Raw genomic sequence first — 10,875 nt, forward strand, 5'->3', positions numbered from 1 at the left:
TAAGAAGACATGTGATTCCAAATATCGAGTAGCCAACCAAATTTCAAATATTGTGTTATTAATGATAATATTGTGTAATAATATATATTATAGTGTTGGTAGATATTAAATTTTTATAATATTATTTTTAAAGTCAAGTTATAAAATATATAAAAATAATGTCAATTTTAGTTGAAAAATATCGTAAATTATTTATTCCAATTGTCTATTATAAAAGCCCTAAACCCTCAATCCTAAACCCTAACCGTCAGTCAATTTAAATTCAAGTATAGATTATTCATTCTAAAACCCAAATATGAACCCTCAAATATTAACAACTATTAATTTATGTTCAAATTATTACTTTACTAAACAACACTAGTTCAAAACATAACATTACTCAACAATAAAGGTTTCCACATGAAAACTGAAAATTGTGAGAACATAACCATCAAGAACATTACAATAACATCACCAGCTGATAGCCTAAACACTGATGGGATTCACACCGGAAACATTAGCTACGTTAATATTTTCAATTCCAACATCAGCATAGGAGATGATTGCATATCCATGGGGCTAGAACGAGGAACATCAATATTACTGGAGTAATATGCGGTCCTGGCCACGGCATCAGCATCGGGAGCATTGGAAAGTATCACAGAGCTAATGGTAGCAGAGCAATTTTGACCTGAAGACCACTTCATTAGAATGTAAATTGCGAAATTAAATACAGATTCCCAACACCGATAATGCATTCTATAGTATGGTTAGTCAATCATCTTTCTTGCAACTACCGACAAACTGGAGTATAGGCATAGGCAAGGATAAATCTCAACTCTTTATTCGAATAAACATTTACTATTTTACCTGGAAAGTAGATCAAATTCAATCCGAATATCAAGGGCCTCCGAGTCACCTCTAGCTCGGGTTCCAGCCAAAGCTTCACCACATATACTAAGCGAGTCTCAATCAAATAATTGCTCTGGCTATTCACAAAGTTACATAGGAGATTAACAATACAACTATTTACTAACAACAAGAAAAAATAAAATATTTATAAATACAATAAAACAAATCAATGCAGTATAAGAAATATTAAGTGTCAAAAGTGCTTAGAAATAATAAGATGGAAATATGATATATACATAGAGTGATGCTATGGGATCTCAATATGTGATTTAACAAGAAATTATTCATAAGAATAGTCACAGTATGAACCTAAAAAGTATTTTGCATATACTATTCCCTAAATTTGGTTCTACTATAGATCTTAATTTGGTTCTATAATAGAAGCGAACCACAATATTACAAATCAACTTGGTTCTACTATAGAAGTAAACCACAACATTACAAATGCTTATCCGTTAATTTGGTTCTATATAAGAATCAAGTAGTGTATTTTTACGTAGTAGCTTGTAAATAAGAAAAGCAAATAGTGAATGTACTGATTTCTTTGAACATTAGAATAAATTTTAAAAATTAAAATAATATTATCAAACTGAAAATGTGGCTGAAATATATTAGAATTACAGTTTAAAGATCAAATAGTACCAATTTGGTTCCATGGTAGAACTGTTAAGTTAAATTTGGTTCTATAACAGAACCAAAGTGATGCTCTTTTTAGTTTAGCCTGTTTGATTCTATCACGAAAATATAAAGAGAAACCGATCAAATGATAGCCCAAGTGGTATAGCAGATGCAGGATGAATAGCAACAAAACTGATGATGTTCTCACTATTGCTGCTGGCTACTGCTGGACAAGATTTCTGTTTCGCATCTAGCGAGAGCTTTAATCGCTTTGATGTGTCACCAACACGAAAAGAACCTTTACTAATAGCTTCCACATCATATCATTTCATCTCAAATTTTTTTAAAATATTGACACCCCTGAACTTGATTGCTGATATGTCATATGCCTCAGTTGCTTCATCCTGAGTAGCTGCACGAGACATTAAATGAGTTGCTACTAACTGAAGACCAACGTCCAGCTAATAATACCACACTCCTTGCAGTAATCCATCAATTAATTTTTATGGTTATAAATTGTCAACTAGAATTCAATGTAACTAGAAGCAGTTGACTTCAGATCATAATAAAGATTTTATTACAAGTTACTCTCTTATCATGCTTAATTTGTTCCCCATATACTATGGGAATTCTTTAACATCAATATCAAAATAGTTAACATTTCATTACTGGCATATTATTTACTTACCAAAGGTTCGAAGATAAGTATCTTTATTTCCCCCCATATGACCAATCCTTGCTTGCCAGCATCTTTGTTGGTGATGCCTGCACATCATTGCAGTATTCTATTAGTAACAGTCCGTGTCAAGGTCTTTTAATACAAAGAGTGATTGTAACTACTCTAAAAGTTTAACTCAAAGAAATTGTGGCATATCCCCTCTGATCATCAACCAAAAAGTTTAAATACCTGTTACCGTAAATAAATGTGATGTTCCCCTTGAGAAACCACTACTTTTCCTTGAAGTTGTAAAAAGATTTAGGTAAGCTTGGTCATAATGTTGTACTGCATCCACAACTATAGTAGCAATATAGTTAATATAGTAGCAATATAGGTAATCACCTATTTTCTACTTTGAAGCTATAATAGAGTCAAGTAAAAAAAATCATCATATTTTATAAGCAAAACTGCTAGCAAAACCTATTTTCTTTTCCACTTTAGCGACATCTCTTCTGCCAATAGAACCAAAAGCTTTCATCTTTTCAATGCTAGAGCCTTGTGACTGATATCGAGTGACCACATTATAAACACTTCTTATAAACAACTCATTATTAGCTAAACCTAAAAGTTGACAGAAAAAATAATCTGCAAACAAGCTACAATTACTAGTTTTGTTCACAATGGTACAAAATCAACATTCACGAAGAACCAAAACTATAAAAAAATTAGATACATAACAAAATCCGCTAACCTATTTTCTACTTTTATTCTATAATGGAATCAAGTAAAAAAAACATAACTAAAAAAATACAAAGTTTGTAAGCAAGATTTAGAGATTTGGAACTAATTTTTAAAATATTATTTGGTTCTATAGTGGAACCAAAACTATAACAAAACTAAATATTTATGAAAATTATTATTTTGACTCTATAATAGAACCAACAGATATACATAATTTATAATGTGAATAAGAAAATTCTCAGAATTAAAAAGGAAACTAAGAATAACAAATTGGATTGCAAAACTACAAACAATATTTCAACAAAAATCAGCTATAATAAACCGTGAATTGCAACTAAAATAATCAACAAAATACAAAACTGAATCTCAAACTATGAACATTTGTTTGATATAAAATCAACAAAACCAGAAATAAAACTAAAAATAACAAAATCGATATGAAAAATTACATAAAATCAACGAAAGAAAACTACATGGAACCGTAAATTGCAACTAAAAGAGTCAAAACTATACAAAATTGAATCTCAAACTATTAACAATTAGAATTGAAAGATTAAATTCAAACATGAATATCAATATACTCACTAATTTGGGCTTGATTTGAGGAACACGGAGCTTGATTCGAGGAACACAAAGCATAATTTGAAGAAGATGCCATGTCGTACTGGCTGTAATTACAACGAGAGAGAGAGAGTGTGAGAGAGATCCAGCGGGAGGGAGAGAGGGAGATTATGTGTATAATCTATGCACACAACAAGTGTAACATTTTTCTTATTATTTGTTATAACCGTTGGATGTGATTTACATCTAATGGTCCACATTAATAGTGAGGGTTCTCCGGTGTACTCCATATAATATGGATCTCCAAGGAACAAGAGCCTATATATATATATATACACACACGTATTAATCAACTCACTAAGGTGAGGACCACCATTAAACTCGTTTCGGCAAATATTCTCACGAAAGCACAGCACGTATAAGAACCTTCACGTAAACAAGAAAGGCTATAACACACACACACGCACACGTAGGTATATTATAGATAATACGAGCGGCCAACTCTTGTGATTTTGTATTGTTAAAGAAAATGAGAGCTTTGAGATGAAGATCAATTTGGCTTGATAGCTCTTTTCAAGATGGTCAGTTAAGACTCGAATAAGACGAAGCTAAAGAAACCACTTACACGATTTTCGCAGAAAGTTCGCCGAAAAAATTCGCCAGAGGTTTGGCAGGAATTTGGCTTGTGAACGAACTTCGGACAGCCCTTCGGGAGGTCGGAAAGAGTGGTTTGTGAGCAAGCAAAGTGGTACGGGGCTTGGTTGGGTGGAGCAAAGCCTCGTTGTTTAAAACCTGGACAATATATGAATATACCGAGCGGAACGGAGGTTTTAAAGATGAAGAATGTGTTTGTATAAATTTGGAGAGAGCTTATACTTGCAAAATCTCAGCACTTGCTTGGCTATTAGCTTGTAGAAAATGAATGGCGGAGCCTTGTGTTTATAGGCAAAGATGGGTGGAAGAATTTGAATTAAAAATGAATAAATTCAAATTAAAAACACTTTCGTTCCATTTTCCCATGCTTGACAATGCATTAAAAGCACTAGTTGACCTGCATTTATTGGCACACATCTCAATGCTCCATGCTTGTGGATAAGGTGGCACGCATATCGAGGAAATGGTTAAAATCTGTTACACTAAATATAACGATATTTCTAACGTGCTCACTAAATTCCAGAAAAAATATGATTAATCTTAAAATATTGGAAAATGGTATCCTGCCAAGTTTGGTAATTTTTGGCCAACTCTAGCTTGGCCAAATGTTCGGTGGAAGATCGGGACGACAGATAGAAAAACGCTCTGGAACGAAAGTACTCGAAAAATTACGAAAATTTAACCATGCACTAAGAAAAATATATAACTGGCTAATATAAAGTTTCAAGTCATTTGGACAAGTGGAAGTATTTTATTTAGAAAAAAAAATGATTAAAACGGTTTTCGGGTCCAAATAACGAACGAAAATTCTTTTGAGATTTTGAAGAGAGTTTTTGACCAAAGTTAAGACTTGATTAAATACTTAAGATATATTCCCTTAAATTTAAAATATTTTTTAGTATGGGAAAATATTTTAGAGTATTTAAATCAATTTTCTTAACGAATACCGATAACTAAAAAACAGATACAATTCGTCTTTTAGTCAAATTGCGTAGACTCTTTGACGAACGTTTTTATCCCAAAGCACTTAGAAAAATATTGTTCATGATAAATCATGATTATGATAAGTTGAAAGTGCTTTCTAAGTATTGAAAATATTTTGTTTTGAAAAATAATGAAGTTGAAAGACCGAGAAAAATATCCCAAAATGAGATAAAATTTGATATTAACATTTTTGAGATAAATATTAATATGGAGAGTATAAATCCTTCTTGAGAAAAATAAGACCTTTGAAAAATGAAAGATCTTTGATTTTTGAAAGATTTAAAATAATTTATTCGAAAGATAATAAATTGTTTGAATATGGAATAAATTACTTTAAATATATTTTGAAATTAATGTTACATGAGATATTTAAAGAATATCATATGTAGATGATACTTTATCCAAACTCATGTATTTTGATGTTGAAATATAAAGAGAGAGGCAATTGATAAATACCGAAACTCCTCAGCATAACTATTGCGTAATTAAATTCTTTTTGATGAAAACGAATGTATTTTGGTAAAAAGGTATTTTCGAAGTACTTTCCAAAAATGACTATCCACCTTTGATTAATGAATTAAATCAATGACCTATTGGGAGGATTACTAAGTGAATTTAAATTTAATGTTTGTCACAAATACCAAAACAAATATATAATAAATTGTTTATCGAATATATCCTTTCAATTACAAATTACAAGATCGTTTGTATGGTCTCTTATCCACTTGGTAGCTCTTGGAAAATCTCTAACTTGTTCAGTTGAGTTTGTGTTAGGAATATGTGATGCTTGATGATACAAAGTTATTTTATTCTTACTTAGAATAAAATTAAATGTAGCTGATCAATGGCTAGCATGCTAAGGTAGTAGCAATTAATCAGATTCACCCTTCAACAGATGATGTGTTAATTATGTATGTGATGCTTGATGCTTGATGATCGTTAGTCATGCAGTATCAATGCTAAATAGTAAGTTTATCAATCGCTACATCAACTCATCAATGGGTAATCAAGGAAGGCTATCAATCACTAGTTCAAGAATGCTATCAATCGATAAACTTATCAATTGATAGTTAGCAGTTGAAAGCTACAAGTCAAGTAAAAGACAAGAAGCACATGGGTTGATGTGATAGATGTTGCCCCAGTTTTGGAAGCTAAACCAAAAGAAGTTTAGTCAAATATTGAAAACCTCGAAGCCTACCATTTCTGGCAACGCAACAAGAATTTCAAGCTGCCAAATGTTTTGTCAAGTCAAAGAAATTCTATATGTGTAATAGCTAGAAAAGGAGTAGGAAAATACTTTAGAAACTAGTTTTGTTTGTAGTAGTATATATTCACTTTGTAATTTTTATTTCAAAGTACCCAAACACTGAGAACTGTAGAGCAAAGCAGTAGAGATAGCTAGCAAGAAATTGTAAGCTTCTGCTCTTCATTCTTTTTTAAGCAGCCAAGTATTTCTTACTTGGAAGGTTCTTAATATAAAAAATCTCTCAGGTGGATCAAACAATCCGCCTGAAATTTTTAAGATCCTTGTTCTTTAAATTCCTATTTTAGTTCTAATATTTTCTTGTAGCTTTGAATATAATTTGTTAGACAAAAATTGGTTGAAATTTTTGTAGATTGTATTCAACCCCCCCCCCCCCCCCCTTCTAAAATCTAACTATTGTTTGCATTGTTTGAATATATATTGGTATCAGAGCTAGTCTTCTAACATACAAGAAGTTCAAAGATCCTAAAGACAATCAACAATGAGAAGAAGAGATGAAGGAGTCAAGATTCCAATGCTGGTCAATAAAAACACTACTTTCACTGGAAAGTATAAATGAGGATGCATCTTCTCTCCTTAAATCCAAGCTACATCAATTGTATTGAGAAATGACCACATGTCCCAGTTAAAATCAATACTGCCCTCAGACTTGATGGAAGTGAAGCTGGAGATACTGAAGTGCCCAAGAATGCATTTGAGTTTACTGAAGATGAGAAAGAGGTACACAAGGACAACAAGGCCATGAACATCCTGTTTAATGGTATTGATGATGATATGTTTGATAGTGTCATTAACTGTCCTACTGCCAAGGAAGTATGGGACACTATTCAAACTCTCTGTGAAGGCACTGATCAAGTCAGAGAAAACAAAATACAGTTGTTTGTGCAACAATATGAAAGCTTTCATTCCAAATCTGGGGAATCTCTAAGGGTTAAATATCAAATTGGACACCGAATTGGAGGTCATATATCATTTTGCTCACTAATCTTAACGGGGTCTCATTTCAATCTTTAAAGTCATAATAAATATCAATCAACTACCTCCAAATTTCAGTCCAAGGAATAAAAATATTATTTATAGAGTTTGACACATTAATTTTGATAACTACCACAACTAATTAAAAGGTTATGATTTTCAATATTTATGACAATATATTTAGATTTTATCAAGTCCATTTTATCAAAAGTTATGTGTCATACTCTATAAATAATATTTTTATTCCTTGGACTGAAATTTTGAGGTACTTGATTGATATTTATTATGACTTTAATGATTGAAATGAGACCCCGTTAAGATTATTAAGCAAAATTATATATGACCTCCACTTGAGTGACCACTTAAATATTTAACCCGAATCTCTAAATGATCTATTTAACAGATTTCAAAAACAGTTAAATGGATTAATGCTGTATGGAAGAATCTATCTGGTCAAGGACTCAAATCTTAAATTTCTAAGAGCCTTACCTAGAGATTGGAAGCCTATGACTGTTGCCTTGAGACAAGCTCAAAATTTTAATGAGTACTCCTTGGAGAAGCTTTATGGTATTCTTAAAACCTAGGAGCTTGAGATACAGTAAGATGAAGAATTGGAAAAGAATTCCAAGAAGAAGAAGACTGTAGCCCTTGTAGCTGAAAAAGAAGAAGAATAGGAGAAGGCTTTAAAGTCTGTAGTTGCTGGTAAAGTTTCAAGCAGTAATGCTTGTGAAAGAAAGAATGAAGCTGGAAAGAACAAAGGAAAAATCATTTAAGAAAATGAGGAACCTTCAACTCAAGGTGAGCTGGATGATCCTGATAAACATTTAGCTTTTCTTGCCAGGAAATTCTTCAAACTCAAGTTCAAAAGAAATGCTATCAGCTCTAAACCATTCAACAGAGGAAATCAATCCAAACCATCTGGTATGGTCGATAGATCAAAATTCAAATGCTTCAACTGTGGTCTAGCTGGACAAATCTCCAATGAGTGCAGAAAACCCTATGCTGAGAAGAAGGGATCTTCTTCTGAAAATGTAGATTACATAAGGAAATATTTTGATCTACTGAAGAAGAACAAAGAAAGAGCATTCATAACTGAGGATGGTGACTGGGCTGCTGATGAAGGTGACTCTAACAATGAAGAACATGTCAATCTGGCCTTGACGGCAATTGGAGATGAAGCTGTTCTACCTCAACCAGCAATGGACAGGTAAAAACCACCAATACATCTGATCTCTGTAAGATTGAATGCAAACAAATCATTGATGACATGTCTAATGAAATCTATAATCTTAAAGTCTCTCTCAAATCTCTAACAAAAGAAAATGTCAGAATTAAAGGGACTAATGATTTGCTTACTGAAAGAAATGGAAAGCTTGAGACTGAATTGAACCACATGGACAAATTCAAAAAGTCTGTTGAGCTTGCTAAAGATGAGTTTTTGGTTGTTCTAAAAAGGGAAGAAATTCTCAAAAATAAATTGGAAAGAAAACATGAGATAATAGCTAAATGGAAATATTCCAGGAATGTTCTTGAGAACATGTTGTTAACGGATGAATTTGATAGTTAACAATATTCGAGTTCGTGGCCGGAATCAAGATGTATGATGGTGGTTGAGTGGTGGTGATGAAATTTTAGGAGTGGCTGAGATTAGGGTTTCGAGTTGCCTCCAGATGCTCCCAACTCGTGTCCCTCTAATTTGCCTACGTACCCCTATATTTATAGGGGATCAAGCCAGTACGTAGTTCTTTTCTCCTAAGAAACCTAATAGGATTAGGTTTCCCCTTCTGCTGTCTTCCTCCTCAAAGGGGCCCAATACGATGAGGCCTAGACTTGGGCCTTGTACACTTTCGAGCACCCAAGACTTACCCCAAATGCAAGGACGCTTCTCTACTCCCCGACATGGACAACCCGCCAGACTACAGAGATAGAGCCTTCTAGGGTGTATCTTCGAGAAGGTTCCACAAGCTCCCCGACAAGGATAACTCGCCAGACTACAGAGCAAGGCCTCCTCTAATCTTCTTTCTCTATCTCCCAAGGAGGGCAACTCCTATGACTACAAGGTAGAGTCTTCGACAAATTAACAGTAGGATCTATACACACCCAAGGGCGTCCCCTTAGGTAAAATATGTCCCCTTCTGCCCTTTCAATGACGATCTTTCTCTATAAGTTTCAACTTGGCGCACCCTGAAGATAAGGCGTGCCCAATCTTCTTGAAGTGGTCCCTTCTGGCTAAAATGGCTAGTTTGGGCTTGGTCCAATTTTGAGCCCATCATGGTCTTCTTTTATGGGTCGGGTCTTCATGGTGATTTTTGCGTATAACAACTACCCCCAAAATCTTGGTGGCATTGAAGATGTCGATGATATCTTGATGTCCTTCATCCCCTGAAATGTCCTATCTTGGTTGTTGATGTAGTGATGTTGACGTTCTTTAACTAGGCGCGCCATATGTTGAAGGAGATTCCACTGAAGTCGATGTTGAATAAGTTGTTTGAAGATGACGATGATTCTGCTTGACGGAGTGAAGGCAGCATTGGCTTGATAGATGTGAAGGTAGTGCTTGCCTGATGGAGACGATGACGAGGTTGCTGAGGATGAGGCCGTGGAAGCCGAGGCTGAGTCGATGAAGGAGAGGCCGCGGAAGCCGAGGCTAAAGGAGAGGCCCCGGAAGCCAAGACTGAGTTGATGAAGAATAGACCGCGGAAGCCGAGGCTGAAGGAGAGGCCACGGAAGCCAAGACTGAAGGAGATGAAAGTTCCTTCTACAGTTCTACCACGTCTTAGATAAGCATGAGGCGCGCCCTGATGGTGAAGCAAATTCTTCCAATTGTTGTTGACTAGGATCTCAGTTCTGGAGACTTGATGGTGCGCCTAATGTTGGATTTTGGGTGTAACAACTACTACCCCCCCGGTTTCGACTTGTCTTGAAGATGCAGGTTGGAGAAGACAGTGTTGCGAAGATGTGTTGTGACATATATTTTCAATGAATCTTGAAGACTGGAGTGTTGGACGTGTCTCTGTATACAATTATATGTACACAATTATATTTAGCAAAATAATAAGGTTAGTATTTACCTCATGGTGCACCCTGTTAGGGGAAGGCGCGCCCTGTTTTCTCTCTTTCGCATTATCCCTAGGTCCTTCCTTTACTTTCAGCCAAAGATTTTGTTCCATGTCCTTATATGCTTCACCCTTGAGACCTGCAATTTGGAAATTATAATGTCTTCTCTGTCGCCCTTTTGATGTTTGAAGATTGTGCACTTGAAGCGTTTGGAGTAAGTGCGAAGAGCCATGGTACTTCTGATTTGATGTTGCGTCCTTGGCGAATGAAGGAGTCTTGATTACTTTGGCAAAGAATGGCGAGAGGGCCTAATTGGGAGTGATGTGGAAAGATCCTCCTGAGATTTGTCGATGTTGATTGTACCGATCCTTGTTGGGTTGAAGGATCGTTGTAGATGGAGTGTTCCTCGGAGAAAGAAGATTTGCTGATGAAGAGGCGAGAAAAGTTGACGATGTCGGAGCAAGGGGATTCA

This window comes from Daucus carota, chromosome 4, assembly GCF_001625215.2.
Source record: "Daucus carota subsp. sativus chromosome 4, DH1 v3.0, whole genome shotgun sequence".
NCBI lineage: Eukaryota > Viridiplantae > Streptophyta > Magnoliopsida > Apiales > Apiaceae > Daucus > Daucus carota.